The 16,511-nt window shown below is 43.3% G+C and overlaps 2 protein-coding genes across 9 annotated transcripts in view; both read left to right on the forward strand.

Annotated features, from left to right (window-relative positions):
- Positions 1–16,511, forward strand: part of PCDH11X (protocadherin 11 X-linked) — a 1,122,530-nt gene that overhangs the window by 278,002 nt on the left and 828,017 nt on the right. The window lies entirely within an intron of this gene.
- The window catches only part of LOC112547838 (uncharacterized), a 110,725-nt gene continuing 95,115 nt past the window's right edge, over positions 902–16,511 (forward strand). For 2 of the 4 annotated variants that reach the window (XR_012906845.2, XM_075940738.2), the window contains exon 1: positions 902–2,441. The gene's annotated coding sequence lies outside the window, so the exon portion shown is untranslated. Of the gene's footprint in view, positions 2,442–5,406; positions 7,072–16,511 lie in introns of those variants that run through there. The other 2 variants (XR_012906846.2, XR_012906843.2) reach the window with 2 other exon arrangements.

A 16,511-nucleotide genomic window follows, 5' to 3' on the forward strand; every position in this document is an offset into this window, starting at 1 on the left:
TTCATAAGGGGAAAGAGTAAGACTTTGGCCCTGGAGACCTTGCTATGAAGTTTGGATCTGGACCTAAACTTCTTGCCATTTTTTGCCATTGTCTGAGTCAGTCTCACAAGTTATCACTTTAAAACAAGGGAAAAAAAATCCAATTACTGAACTTTGAGGAAGATCAAGATTGACCCTGATGCTTTTTTGGGGGGAATAGCATATTCATACGTTTCACTGAACTATTTTCAGTGGCATGACTCATGTTGACATCTGTAGGCTAATAAAATTAATGTTGACTTTATTTTCTGCATGAGTGGCAGCAGTGAGTTAAAGCTGACAGTATAGCGAACATTAAATTTACTACGGATCTTGACATAAACATTGATTCCAATAATGGAGACAACTAGGTATATGGAGAAAAAGGGAAACATTCTGTTTTAATGACTTTATTCTCTAGTAACACACATGATACATATTTATTAGCTACTGACAGGTGTCATCACTATTCAGTAATGAAATTTATGTTGAGTGACCATTTATATTTTAAGTAGTTCAAACACAATTTAAGACAATACAATTTAAATTTCATGTAATTGAAATATGTATGCGGATATTTTGACGGTAATTAGAAAGCCGACAAATGCTCACAACAGCCTACAGAAATGTTAAAATTTCACCAAAAGCTTTTGTCAAGTAAAATTATTGCCACAAACAATTGATTCTGTCAACCTGTATTGATTAACATTTCTTTTTTCATTAAATAGTATTTACACAGCTAGATTGGTTAATGAAAATATAGGTGCACAAAATTGTATTAATTATTATTATCATTGTTTTCTGGTCTTCTTGTTCAACAAGTTTCAAGCTGTATAATTCAGTAGAAACAGAACTCAGGAAAACTGCTTTAAATTTAATTTAAATGATGCTGAATATAGCTACTTTTTATGGGTCATTGATTACACTCATATAGTGAGATTCTGTTTTTCCTGCAGCTGTCTTTTAATATAATGTCAGATGCTGAGCTGAAATAGTGTTGGAATCTTCTGAGCTTTGTTTAAAAGAAGGGTGGGGAAGGCAAAGAATTTAATTGAATTTCATTTTAGATATTGTAGCTTTAAGCTTTCATGGTGGCATTAAAATATTAGAACAGAATTCTGAAAACCAAAAGAATTTACAAGCAAATAAATGATCCCTTGTGGTAGGTATAGCAATTAAAATCTGTACAGCACCTTGCATAGACAATTCTAAACTTTACAACATTTGACTTATAATGAACATTTCTGAATTAACAATCTGATTTAACTTACGATGTTGGTTTTATCTTTTACAATGCTTGGTCCCGCAATGAATTGTGGTTCTGAGTTACAACATTTTGATTTCCGACTCACTTTTTAGGAACCAGTTCTGTTGTAAGTCCAAGGATTGCCTGTGGGTGTAATGTGCTACATAAAGAGATTTGTACTGTACCTTTCATAATGACTAGGGATCGTGAGCCAGTAAGACGGGCCATGTGTTTCCTGCCCAGACAGGACATAGTTATGATGGGCTGTGAGCTGCCTGTTCCTAGTAATCAAACGAGGTGGGAGAGGATCATGTTAGTGATTAGATAATTGTTAGTGTTTCATTATGCAAACATTTGAAGAGAAAATATAAGGGTGGCCTTATAATTTCTCTCCTGTGTAATTTAGGCCTCCATTCAGGACAGCAGTTAAGCATGATTGTAAGTCCTATCAAAGTCAATGGGACTTAAGCACATGCCTAAAATTAAGCAGTATCTATGTGCTGTCCTGGACAGAGGTGCATATGCTTAAGTGCTCCACTATATCAGGACCAATTGTACTAGCTGTTGTGAATAAATGAAATCTCTTGGGTGAGGCTGAGGCCACAATCTGCTCTCAGTTAAGATGGTTCTCAAAATGGCTGCTGTCTTTCTTGACGTTACCGAGGCATAGGTGACTATCTGACCGAGGCATAGGTGACTATCACTTCAATTCATCTGCTAGTCCCTGCTTCCTAAGAACATAGAGAAGTTGTCCCTGAGGACAGACTGGCTTCAATCCCATTGGGAACAATTGGGAAGTGCCCATTTTTTGTAATGGTCATTTTGAAAGAGGGCAGTTTTGAATGAGTGTATCTGAATATGCTTTTATGACCAACTTGTGCTGAATAATGGCAAACAATTATGTCTCTTTCTAAGTATCTTTAAATGACCTCATTGTACAAGATCTAGTCAAAAAGAAGGACAGGAGGGAGGGGAAAACAGGTTTACACTTTGACAGCTTTGCACACCTTGGTGATGCAAGCATCATCATAATTGGTCTTTATTGTTCAGCCAATGTGCAGTTTCTTCTTAGAGCAGCCTATCTCTGGGACACCCATATCCTCATCTGCCCTCACTCAGGGCTTCATGGGATGGTGGGCAGCTGTTCTCCCCAGTGTCTTCTTCAGGGAGCGACCAGGTAAGAGCCATTACTCCCCTGTTTTGAAAAACAAACACCTGGCCCTGCCTGCTCCCTGGCATGGAACAGTAGAGCAGGGAGAAGGCCAGGGGCACACAGAAGAGATGGACTATTCCTTGGAGAGCAGTATTCGGTGCGACCTGTACCTGCAAGTATTGATCTGTTTTTAGCTGATGTGAGAGGACCCTAAAGGATTCAATTCTTGTGGCCCTCTTCAGATGAAAGTAATAAATGTTGTCACCATACCTTACAGAATAGCCTGTATTGTTGTGATAACAGGTAGGTGTGAAGAGTATCAAAGATGTATTGTTTCAGGGATACTGTCAGTGATGTTGACTTGAGGTGATTTGCACTCTCTTACACTGACAGTGTGAAATCTATAGTGTAAGCCTTATTTTTCCCCTTAATTGAACACCAAAGGTTCCCTAGCTCTCCCCTTATTTAAATAATGACTTCAGGTTCTTTCAGGCAGAGTATTTCCGTTCTGAGTATTCATCTATGCATCTTTTAATTAGAGGACTGCAGAGCCTGGTTGTTTGTATAATATCAGATCTCCTATTAGAACCCAAAGGAAAATACATTGTTAGAAAAGTGTTGATTAAACAAGTGGCCACTATTAGAAAGGGCAGCTTCATTGTGTGAGGGTTTAGTTTAATCAGGAGAGCAGCTCTTGGCAAGCCTGAGGGCAACATTTACAAATGTTTCCACATGTCAATGCAGCTTTTAGAGGCTGAACAGATTTGCACTATGAAGTTAGTGACCAAACAGAGACTGGGATTGCTTTTAAGTGTTTATCTTGGATAATGATGCATTGTTAATTTAAAAAAACATTTTCTGAGTGTTTAAATGCCAGCCAGATTGCAGAGTTTAACAAAATGTTCAGGTATCAAGGAGCTAACCCCAGGAGGGCTTTTGCTTCTTTAAAACATCCTGTAAAAATGTTAGGATAGTGTGGGAAGTGTAAAAAGAAAACTTAATGTTGTTGGATATGCCACAAACAAGTGGATTAATCTGCATTAAAATGGATTATAGCCATTTTATAATTGTAATATGTTGGGGTGAGGGAGCTGCCTGTCCTTCACTGATTTTTATCATAAAAGAAAACATTAAAGAACCAGCAGGACAAGACGTATATTTCAAGTAAAGCAGAAGAAGCTCTATTTTCTGTTTGATTTTGCACTTGGGGAATTTTTCTTCATCTCTCCCTTCAAAGGTAGCAAAGAATTCATTTACAATAGCCTGAGGTTATGATAGAAAAACAAAGACTTGCAACTTAGCATACTTCAGGAAAAACAAAATCATTTCATTAGGGTAACTCACTTGGTTGTTCTTGGAGTCTTGTGAAGGTTGAGAAGGACACTTAACTTCAGATTTTTAAAGGAGCTAGTCTAGAAACTGGAAGGGGGAAAAAGAAAGGGTAGAAGAATAAAGCAGGGGATTAGAAATGAGTACTTGAACTTAAAAAAAATCTCAACTTTCAGCTGATGAGTTACAGGAGTTTAAGGTATGACAGCAAAAACAGACTGGGAAGACTTGTCAGTTACAGGGATAATGAATCTAGTCTGGAAGATAAATTGTTCATGGAAGGTAAGGTGGCTGAATTTTTGATACAAGTGGCTGTATGATCATGAGAGCTTTGTTTCTAATGATAACACAGCTACTTCTTGGAAAGTGAGTTACCTCACCTTTAGTAAGTAATTTGTCTTCTCGACTTGACGCATTATCCTTTTAAGTGACATTTCCCCCTCCATTCTGAGAGTTCACTTGCAGAATTCTGACAGTGAATAGAAGCTGAGACACAAGCGTTTAGTATTTCTGACATATGTTAGTTTGTTAGATTTTGATTCTTTAAGGCTTTAATATAATAAAAACATGGCAAACCACTTTTGCATCCCTCTCCTACCCAGGTGATTTTTCCTCATTTCCCTACACGAGTTATGTAGACTCAGAACATGTGATTTACTATGGATTAAGGATTTTTTTCTCTTTTCTTGTATCAGCAAGAGGAGCTGCTCATTTGGTTATTCAGAAAAGCAAATCTGCTTCATATCTGGATTAAAACCTCTTGGTGCACTTATTAACATCATTTTCCTATTAATTAGGACATCTCTCAACCCCACTGCTGTAGATAAATGTGTTTAATCTGTATTTAACTGTATTCAGGACATGCACTTTGCCATAGTCTTTTCCACTGGGAGCTGTTGTTGTCACCAATCATGGTATTGTATGGTTAAATAGTTTGTGAATGCCTTGGGGGAAAGTCCTTGAGGAGGTTGTGTGAACTGATGCAGGGCTAGGTCCTAGATTTGTGTAGGGTGAGAGAGCCATTCTTGTCTGAAATCTTTTTCTGGCTGGAAATGTTTGCCTTCTATTTAAACTCTTAATTCTCTGTTTCCTCAGCAACTCTCGTATCCATCAAATCCTAGTTTCACTTAGCCCTAGGTACCCACTCATATGCAGACTCCATTTGAAAGTGTTTGCAGCTCCAAATAATAATTCATTTTTTTTGTCATGCCAGGCTTTCACATTTAGTCTGTTGTTGTCCTAGGTACTCGTTCCCACCATTATGCTTTCATTCAGTCTTTCATTCAAATAAAGACAATGGAATTAACAGACAGATCTGAATATGCAGAATACCGTGAATGCACATGCAATGTATATGCAAATACAATCTATTTTAGAAGTGAATTCTCATAAATTTTCCTCCAGCCATGGAATAAGTGTATTTACAGCATTGTACTTTGGGCTGAGGGCCACATTCTCATTCCCTCCTATGGAGGAGATGTTGTAGAGGAAAAGGCCTTTGGTATGAAACCTAGCAAGTCCCACGCTGCTTCTCCCTTGGGAAGAAAGGTTAGGTATGGCTGGGCAAGGGCATAGAATCTAAACCCCACAAAGGATGCATGGACACGCCACACTTGTCCCCAGGCATTCATGCAAGTGAATGCTTCTGTTCACTCTCTAGGATCACTTTTCCTGGCATCATTGCTCACCAGAAAGAGCTGTAGTTATATCACGACTCTGAAGCTGCATCTGCCTTCTGTGATTCAGCCTATGGAGCTCTGCCTGAAAGGCTGGGAGGTCTGCAGTGTTTATTGTGGATTCAGAAGGGGACATACCTGCTGATTTCTGGCTTCACTCCACCCTGGCCAGCTCCCGCACAAGTAATTTGGGTTGGGCATTAGGAAAGAAGTTATCCACATAACATTCACATATAAACAAATGCTGACAATAAAGATTTTGTGGACTGGTGATCTCTTTGCAGTTTTCTATCCTCTCAATTTCTCCCCAAATCCCCAAGACAATTGTTCCTCCTATTAATATATTTAATCTCAGAAAAGCAACTAAATAGTTTCAGATGGTAAACTCCCTTTCACCCCGATTAAGTAAGTATAAAAAAAGAGTTAGGATGAGGAAAGGGAAGAATTGGGGAGACAGACAGTCAGATGGATAGATACAAAATTTAATCCCACATATTGAGAAAGTACAGTTATGTTCCTGTGTGTGTTGGCAAGCAAACTATATCATGATTGTAGTGAAGCATGAACTTTTCAGGCCATGGTGGCCGCTTTTTAATTTCCGGTAGTAATACTTCTGATGGCAAGAAAGATCAAAGCACTCGTTTGGTGCTAAGTGTGCAATTTCTAGTTGTGGCTCAGTCTTCAGCTCTTTCTGGTTGCGTTTTAAGTCCCTATCTGCCCTTTCTTCCTGGAGACTCTTTGTCTTATCAAATCTTCTCTCCTCAGCTCTCCAACCAGGTCATTCTGAGTTCAGCCCCCTTTTGGGGGGTAACAAAGTTGAACTAATGGTTGGCCCTCAGAAAGGGTTTAAGTCACATTGTAGAGCCCTGTAACCAACCCTGTGCTTGGGACTGCTACACAAAACTTGTCCCTTTCTCAGGGTTTTGGCCACCCTGCCAGTGGCCGCGGCAAAGGGTGATGAGGTGTGTGTGAGGGAGAGGTGGGGACGGAAAGGACCTTTCCCACCCACTAATCCAGGTCCCAACCCAGGGATTCTACAAATAGCAGCCAGGAGGTTCTTTCTTTAATTCCATTGATGCTGCTGTTTTGTGAGCTGCTTCCCACATCAATCTTCCTCTACAGCCTTCCTCAGGGTTTCCTGTCTGTTCCTTGCTTGAGCAGGGTTTCTCCCAGGCCTCCTTACCTGGAGAGTCTCACAGCTTTCCAGTCCTTCTTCACTGAGCCCCCTTCATTCTGAATGGCTGCTTTCTTGTAGCTTTTCTAGTCAGGTTACCATCTGGCCTGCATTTGATCTGCTTGACCAGTTTTTTTATGGATTTCCCAGTTGCCAGGAAAATAATTTAATTTGCCAGGTTTTTTCCCCACACATCTAAAGGTTTGCATTATTATCTCAATACACTGGAATATCTAATATCAAAGTTTCTGTAACAGGTTAAAACTGCTGAAAATATAGCTGCTCTCTGCACTGTGCATGTTTCTGAGGGAGGCCTTGAGTCATGCTAGAGTGAGGAAATGTGTGAGATAGGAATGTAAGCGACTTGTCAACTAGTCGACTACCCAATAAGCATAGACTTATTGGGTATACCAGTAGTGACTTGAATACTCACTCCTGCCACTTGGTGCCCGTATCAGAGGGTATGTCTACACTACCCCCCTAGTTCGAACTAGGGGGGTAATGTATGCATACCGAACTTGCTAATGAAGCCCGGGATTTGAATTTCCCGGGCTTCATTAGCATAAAGCCGGCACCGCCATTTTTAAAAGCCGGCTAGTGCGAACCCCGTGCCGCGCGGCTACACGCGGCACGGACTAGATAGTTCGGATTAGGCTTCTAATCCGAACTATCTGTATGCCTCGTGGAAGGGGAAGCAGAAGCTGGTGCTGTGGGGGGGTGAAGGCTTAAAAGCCAGTTCCCACCAGCCCTGTCTCCACTGGGGGGGGCATGGGAAGTAGAGGTGCAGCGGGGAAACAGTGCGAACGGGGACTGAAACAGTCCCTGCTTGCACTGGTCCGACTGCTGTGCTTCTCTCCCTTTGAAATGTAGCAAGAGCTCCGCATGGCTGTGGCTACATTTCAAAGGGAGAGGTAGAACCCCAGGCAAGTAGGGACTGCTTGAGTGCCAACTCGACCCGTGTTCCCCGCACCGCCTCTCCCTTTGAAATGTAGCAACAGCTCCGCAGGCCTCCTGCTACATTTCGAAGGGAAAGACGGAACCCCAGGCAAGTGGGGACTGCTTGAGTCCCTGCTCCAGTCCTCCCTTTAAAATGTAGCAAGAGCGGTGGGCCCCATCCCACCTCTTATCGACTAAATAAGTAGTCGATGGTAATTCCATCAACCACTGTTGATTAATCGAAATTTAATATCCCTAGTGTGAGATATATTAAAATCATGGTGATGCTGCAAATAGTTCTATTATACTCCCCAAAAGAGAAGCCTGCATCAGAAACTGCACAATAGGATGCACAACTGGCTAAATAAAACAGACTACAAAAACTGGCTGGCAATATGTGCTGTTAGAACAAATACCCGTTTGTTATCAACGATACTATCAATCTATATGCGTTCTCCCTCTAGATTAGTGGTTCCCAAACTTTTCATATTGCACCCCACTTACTGTCTTCCATGACCCAATGGGGAAATGTGATTGGGAGCCAGCAGCAAAAGTAGGGCCACAGGTCTCGCAGGTGGGGGCACAGACAGGGGTAAGGCTGTGGCTGGAGCTGTGGCCAGGCAGGGAGCCAGTGGACAGAAGTGTAGCTGGGGCCAGGAGCAGGGCTGGAAGCAGAGCTGCAGCTAGGTTGTGGGTGGGGGATGAGTCTGGCACTGGCAAAGAAAGGCAAGGCTAGGGCTGGGTGTAGTGTCACAGCGGAGGTGGCAGTGGAGCGGGCTGGGTAGTGTTTCTTTCTCATCTCCTGAGGGGTTTGGTTTGGCCTCACCATGCCCCCTCTGAACATTCTAGGGAGCCACTGCTCTAGATTCTATACGTGGCCATTGAGGTAGGAAGGTTGCAGAGTTGTCTTTCACCTTGTTGGGGATTGCGATTTACGATGGGCTTGGCTTGGGGGTTTGCAGCTTTCTTTTACATTTCAGTGGTGGTAACCCTCCTTTCTAGACAGGCTTGGAGACCTTTAGTGCTCCTTTTCTGACATGGGATGTGGTAGGATCACAAGGCCTCAAAGGGCCTAATACACCTATCACAAAGTGTCATTTATCCATGCCTCGATTCACCTCCGTACAATGAGGAAAATAATATTTCCTTATTGACAGGCTTGTCATAGAAAATTCATGACTTTTTGTGAGACTTTCAGATTCTACACTGATGAGGGGGCGGCGCGTGGGGGGTCTAGTAAGTAACTGTATGGATAGTGAATGGTACAGTTTTGCTTCATCTTCAGTTCATTGGTCTCTATAAGGGCTGCTAGAATTCTTTCTCAGACTCAGCAACTGTTATGAGTGTCTTAGTATAGCTATACTGAATGAACTATGTACAAGTGTCAGATGGTGAGCTACATGTGTGCTCCCTTCTTGATTACCTCACTCTAAGTCAGGGTTGAGCAAAAGGACCTCCGCAGGCCAGATCCAGCCTGCCAGGCAGGTGGATCCAACCCGCGGAGGCCCTGCTGCTCCTCCCCCCCCAAGTCAATTAGGGCCTGGGGGCAGGGATGCGAGTGAAGCCTCCTCCCACCCTGCCAGGACCACATGGCATTTTAAAGTGCCACGCACTGCTCACAGGGCGGGGGGGAGGGGGAGAGCGGAGGAGGCTTTGCACGCTCCTCCACCCCCAGGCCAATCAGGCCTGGGTGCAGGGGAACTGCGTGAAGCTTCCTTCACCCTGCCCTGGCCCTGCAAGGAGCCCGAGGCACTTGTGCTCCACGCAGGGCGGGAGGAGGCTTGATTGGCCTGGGAGTGGGGGAGCATGCCAAGCCTCTTCCAGGGCATGGGTGCCTAGTGGGAAGGGGGGCAAAGGGGCTCCCCTACTCCCAGACCAATCATGGTCTGGGGGTGGGGTAGCCCCACCCCTTCCTGTTTAAGCCTCACCCCTTCTGTTTAGGCCCTGCCCCTTCTGGGGTGGCCCAGGGCTACTTCAAATATTTTTGAAGTGGTCCCTGGGCAAAAATTATTGCCTACCCCTGCTCTAAGAATTATTGCCCACCCCTGTTCTCATTAATAAATGGAGAATGAAGATTCGTTTCTTCCATTATACTTAGTTTTGTTAGGTAAGAAAAATCTTGAAAATGTGGATTGAGTGGTATTGAAGAGGTAGAAATGGGGGAAGGAGCTGGTACAAAATAGCTGCCCAAGATTATCACCGTATGAGAGGGCTTTCGTGTAACAGACTGCATTCATCCCTTTGTTTTAACTTGTAAGTAGCTAACATGGGAACCAAAGCATCTGGAGGAGTCAATCAGAAGAGAGAGTAGAATCAGACCCAAGGACTTAAAAGACAATAAAAAAGAATTAATTTTTGTCACACCCCAGGGCAAACCTTGTAGCATTTTAGGGAAATATATGCTTATACGTGGAATGTTAGAAGTGACAGAATCAGCAGGATTTACAGGATGGCTCCCTAGGGAAAGAATTTCATTAGGTACATCATGTAGTGAAGTCAAATTCTAGCTAGTAAAAACAAATATGTAAATTGAACAAGTGCAGAAATTCAAGGCAAGAGCTCATGTACCCTTGCAAAACAAGCATGAAGCAAGCTTAGAAACAACAGCTAACTTATGCATCTCACAAAGTGGGCTCCAGCCCATGAAAGCTTATGCCCAAATAATTTGTTAGTGTTTAAAGTGCTACAGGACTCCTTGTTGTTTTTGCTGAAACAGGCTAACATGGCTACCCCTCTGAAATGTAATGTCTAACTTTTAGATGCATTTATTTGTGTAAACGTGTAACCTCTGAAATTTTCACCAGTTACACATTTACATGTGGGTGGCAGGAGAAAGTGGGAGCCAGTGCTTGTGGGGAGCTGGCTTTTAAGTCTCTCCCCGCTAGTACTGGCTCCCACCTCCCCTCGTCTCCACCCCAATGCTGCTGCTTTTAATGCAGAGGCAGCAGTGTGGAAAGGGTGGAGTCAGTTTGAAAACCGGCTCCCCTCTTGCACTGGCTCCTGCCTGCCCTCCTTTGGTCACAATTAGTGATCACAGCTTTGTCAAGGACACCTCAAAAAAGGGATGGGAACACAGTCAAGGGAGTTCCCAGGAGGAGTTCATCCCTGGGAAGTGCTTGTGATGCTGGCCTGGAGAGAATCCCAGGGAGCACTTAGGCCTATGTCAGGAGCCCTGTCATGGAGCCTGTAAGAAGCAGATACATGATCTGAAGGGAATCGCAGGAGTCTTGTGCGACAGGAGGCAATGCGGAATCTGCTATGAAGAAACACTATACTATAGAAGAATTCCGCAGGGCCTGTGTCAAGGCTTATTCCTCACTCTGGCACAATGAATGCAGAAGTGGGGGCCCACAAAAGTAACCCCAAAACCTTATCTCTCCAGGCTTTGGTATAAAACTTCCCCCCAAAATCTAAACACCTTGGCTGTCTACACACTGGCACCCTTTTCCGTAAAAGGGATGCTAATGAGACACTTCGGAATTGCAAATTCTGCGGGGGATTTAAATATCCCCCGCGGCATTTGCATGAACATGGCTGCTGCTTTTTTCCGGCTCGGGGTTTTGCGGAGAAAAGCGCCAGTCTAGACGGGATCTTGCGGAAAATAAGCCCTTTTCGGAAGATCCCTTATTCCTATTTTCAAGTGCTTTCAAGTAGGAATAAGGGATCTTCCGGAAAAGGGCTTATTTTCTGCAAGATCCCGTCTAGACTGGCGCTTTTCTCCGGCAAAACCCCGAGCCGGAAAAAAGCGGCAGCCATGTTCATGCAAATGCCGCGGGGGATATTTAAATCCCCCGCAGAATTTGCAATTCCGAAGTGTCTCATTAGCATCCCATTTCCGGAAAGGGATGCCAATGTAGACACAGCCAGGGGGAATTTTCCCATGGGAACAAAACTTAGTTACAAAGGAGAGGAAAACCCATTTTTAAATGCACAGACATCAGATCCACAGTCCCAAACCATAAACTTTACCCTACTTGCAGATAGTGAAGAGTCTTTTCTTTGAAAGAAACATTTTGTCTGTCCCCCTCAGTATCTGGAGAGAGACTGCCCAGGGACAAAGGAGGGAAAACCCCAAAATTCCTTTGTCTCAGTTTGAAAATCCCTATCTGCATTTCTACTGGCTGACTGCTACCTGGCTAGGTACAGTTAACCCCTTAGTCCCCAGACTGCTGCCCATCCCTCGTGTTCATGACAGCCTGCAAAAGAGAGGCAAAGAGCAGAGAACTTCAGAACAGGCAGAGGAGCAGAAAATGATTGACTCACACTTTGACTTGTTACCGCAGAGACAGACTGAGACCCTATGGTTGGAGGGCTAGCCCATTGAGGACATAGCTCCAGAAAGGCTATCAGTGTGCTGAGAAAGTATCAAATATGGGGTGCTGGAAGTCAAGACCCCTGCAGGCATGAAAATGATCGATCAGGTGAAAAGCATTTGAGATAAATTGTAATCAGATATGCAGTTTGTGTTCTTTTGGAAGATGAAATGTTAGAATGTAACCCTGGGCTGATCTTAGAACATAGTTTTACTTCAAGTTACCCAGTCAAATCTCTGAGATGTTGGTAGTGGCTGCTTTTACATTTATACTGATGAAGGCAGATGAACATTGACACTAAGAAGGGAAGGGATATCTTTGAAATAATGGCATTTTAGTGGGTGTAGTTGCAGTGTTTGACTGGTGCATTCATTAAATGTAATGAGCATCCCAAATGGGCAGCCTTGTCAGTTGCAATGATAACGAATCAAATAAGCTAAGTTTTTCATAGACCTAAATGTATTATTGTGAGAATAGTTTTAATGACTTCTAGACTACACTGATGATGAAAACACTGTTCAATTAATTAGTTCTGTTTCTATGTCACTGACAAATGTGACTAGGATACATGTTTGTTATTCCCCTTAGAGTCAACTATTACTGATTTTAATGTGTATTATATTCCAGCATTTAACTTGTAAATTCCATCCTTTGCTGTCTTCTCTCTCCCTCACCAATATACAAGTGTATGGAAAGAAGTCTCACGAGAATCACTGAAATGAGAAGAAATGAGAAATGTACCTGGAAACATGACTTCTGTATGTGGAGGTTTTATCTCCCCATGCTGGGCTTCCTATCTTCTCCATCAGTTAACTGCCTTCATGTCTACTTACAATTAAGGATGTAAGGGTATGTCTACACTACCACCCTAGTTTGAACTAGGGTGGTAATGTAGGCAACCGGAGTTGCAAATGAAGCCCGGGATTTGAATTTCCTGGGCTTCATTTGCATAAAGCCGGGCGCCGCCATTTTTAAATGTCCGCTAGTGTGGCACGCAGCACGGACTAGGTAGTTCCGTTACTCCTCTTGCGCAAGAAAACGTACACACTGCTATTTGGGAGATGTGCTTTTGTGCAAGAGCATCCTTGGCAGTGTGGACGCTCTCTTGCGCAAGAAACCTCTGATGGCCATTTTAGCCATCGGGCTTTCTTGCGCAAGAAATCCCTGCCGCGCATCCACTCTGCTCTCTTGTGCAAGAGTCTTGCGCAAGAGAGCTTACACCAGTTAGAAAAGAGCATAGCTCTTGCGCAAGAAGTTCTCTTACCATGCCATACTGTAAATTTTCTTGCGCAGGAGCAGGTGGGCAGTGTGGATGCTCTGCAGAAGAATGGCTGTTCTTGTGCAAGAAGCCGTGAGTGTAGACAGAGCCTTCCTTGCTTAGGGTGGCTGCAGCAAGAATAATCTTGCAGCCCAGTCCCGGACTGCCAGCAATGCCTCCTTAACAGTTAAGAAGGCATGTGAGACCTAAGGGAAGCGGGGGAGGGGAAATCCCTTGCAGGAATGGGAGGGAAGGGGAAGACCGCCCCATTGTCTTCGCTGCAAGTAGTGGCCAGAGTTGGGCAAGCCCCAGAACTCCTTCCCGAAGTGGGGAGCTGAGAAATGGGAAGAAGGAGCAGCCATAGCTGGGCAAGCCCCAGAGGCTTTTGCTGTGGGTGGGGCATCAGTTGAAGCTGTGTGGGGTGTTTTTTTTCTTCTCACTTGTGGGTGATCTTCAACTGATATCTCTGTGGGTTAGTGGCTCCCAACCCAAAAAAGCTTCTCCACTGCTGCATTAGAGGTATGGAACAGCTTCATTATGAGGAGAGATTAAAAAGGTTGGAACTTTTCGGCTTGGAAAATATATAAGGAGGGATACAATAAAAGTTTTTAAAATCATCAAACCTGTGGAAAAAGTGAATAACGAAGTGTGATTTACCCCTTATAATCAGGACCATCCTTAGCCATAGGCAGAATAGGCAGTTGCCTGGGGCACCAGTATTTCTGGGGCACCAGTATTGTAAGCTTATGTTTGTGCTGGTAAGAGCTAGTCAGGCATAGAGGTACCAGTTTAATAATCCCGCCTATGGCACCGTAAATCCTAAGGATGGCCCTGGCCGGGATTGAGCAAGCCTGGCTCAGTCCTGGCTTGTGCCAATCTGGGACCACTTTGCATTTTAAATGTAGTAAGAGCCATCCAGCTCCTGCTCTATCCCGGCTTGCACTGGTTGGAGACCTACCCCCTCTGCAGCTCTGCAGTTTAAATGTAGTAAGAGCCTGGTTGCTTGCACGCCAAGCTCCTACTATATTTAAACTGTAGAGCTGCAGCAGGGGTAGCTCTTGGACTGGCGCAAACTGGTACAGAGTGCCTTCCCTTATTAACTAATCATGTAGTTGATACAAATTGTATCGACTACACAATTGGTCAATTACCTGCCTTTTAACATCCTTACTTATAATATTTCTGGCTGGAAGAGCAGGTGTAGCGTCTCTTTTACCTTTCTTTTTTATTATTTTCAGGTGGAAATAAATGGAGGTCTGTAATGGAAATAGTGGTTTATCATTATCTAAACCAGGGCTAAAGATTGTAAAGGGCTATGATAACGAGCAGACCAATTGTAGATCAGCACCGCAGAAGAGGACAATTATTTTATGTATAAAAGTTGTCATTAATATAAAATGTCTGTACTAAGAGTGAGCTACAGCTACAATATGAGAGTTCCCTGAACTGAGACTCCTTTCCTTTACTTAAAGTTTGATGGTTGATTTGGACAAATCTTCAGACTTTTTTGATACTTTGCAAAAATTGGAGATTTTTTGTTCCTTTGTCTGATAGTTGTCCATTAGCTGTTATTAGAGTAAGTATAGGAACAGTTGTATTCCAAGTCACTTTCTGATGTCAGGCATGCAGAATCTTTAAGCTTTACCCCTTTTACACTCTCGCTTTTTCACTGCTAGTTTTTATCCTTCACTCTCCTAGCTGGGTTCCTGCATACTCTTCAGGAACATTTACTCGTTTAGTTTTTTTTTAAAGGCTAATTAGTAATGAGTTTAAACCCCTCAATATTAGTGCAACTAAAAATAGGCGACTGTTTCTGTAACACTGCTGAGCTAAGCAGTAGCTTGTCTGTGACAAACCATAAAAGTGATATTGCATAGTGACGAATAAAAACTGAGGCGGAGGCTTTCAAACTTTGGTGCTTAAAAATAGCTACTTAAATCCAGGTCAGTGGGAGCTGCTGGTTATCTGTACCTCTGAGAGTATAAAATGAGGATTTAGGTCTCTAACATTGGGCAATAAACGTGCAGTATTCGGCAGAAACAACTTTACAAATTGTGAATACACATCTGTTCCTCGGGGAAGCATGTCGTCAGGCAGTGGTATCTCAAGGGATGAGCACGTTTACGAGTCCTATTGATCAGTTTGAAAACTCCACGACTGTCAGCAGTGCTCTCTGGGTTGAGAATCCCCAGCTTTGGAATTCACTCCCCTGAAAGGCCCATTGGAGTCTAAGTCCAGTCCATGCAAGGACAAGACACGATTGTTATCCTATGTTTTCTGCTTTAGCTATAAGTGAACTGTCTAGTTTTGAGAGTGATAAGACATTTAAAACAATAATTATTGAGTCCCTCTAAAAACCTGTGGTCAGATCACGCCACCCTTACTGAAGTAAAAGCCCCATTGATTTACAAGGATGCTGATTCCGCTTTCTAGAATTGGACTCCTAGATTTTATTATTTTGTCCTTCAATGTGGCAGTTATACGACTATCACCTAGAAAAGCATCTTGTGGATGACTGGCCATTGTGATGTCTCCTGGGGGAGCCAGGGTTCTGAGACACCCCACTACCAACTTCAGTTAGTGTGTGGGAGCCCTGTGCAGGCCTGCCTGGAGTCAGCTCTCTGGCAACACGTTGCTCTGTGTTTACAGGCTACAAGCCAAACACCAAACCCTGAGTCATCCACATGTCAACTCCTCTATCCACTATGCAGTCAAAATTGCCAGGCTGGCTGTTCCCATAGGAACAGCACACCACAGCTTTGCTTAACAGACAACACTTAGATATGTTTATAGAGAGATGATAGCAAACAGAATTAGTGGAAATAAAAGATTACATATATAGTAAAATCATACCATATTTTCCTATGGCCTGCACGTTATCTTTCTCCCTAAAGAAGTTTATCTCACCCAGAGTTCTTTGCAGCTTTTTAAGCCAAGCCTGGCAGAGATCTCTTTTGCTCTATGCCCACCCATTGACAGTTTACCTTGTTGGTGAAGGATGCCAGTGTGACTTTATTTATTTTTCCCGCCCAGGATGATGCTAATTACTACCTGGGGTTAGTATTGTCCTTTAGTGCCATCTGGGCCAGTGTGGGATTTGTGTACCCAATCACTCCTATCTATAGAAAAGATCTTTGATTTTCACCTGTCCCACATTTTTGATCTTCAGGTATCATCTGGTAGTGTAAATGGCATACTAATCAAGTGGGTTCCTGGAACCTGCCAGCCTCTTAAGGGAGAAAAAACAGATTAATGGTGACAGCCCTGCCCTCTTTCCTAGTGAAGAGAAGTGGAGGAAGAATGTACATGAAGTGAGGATTCCTTCTCTTCTCGCTAGATCAGTACATGGATGGGCTCCCACTCAATGCTGCAAGTGTCATTAACGTTGTTACTGCTGGTTTTCGTTTT

The sequence above is a fragment of the Pelodiscus sinensis genome, chromosome 13 (assembly GCF_052426305.1).
Source record: "Pelodiscus sinensis isolate ZL-2025 chromosome 13, ASM5242630v1, whole genome shotgun sequence".
Taxonomy (NCBI): domain Eukaryota; kingdom Metazoa; phylum Chordata; order Testudines; family Trionychidae; genus Pelodiscus; species Pelodiscus sinensis.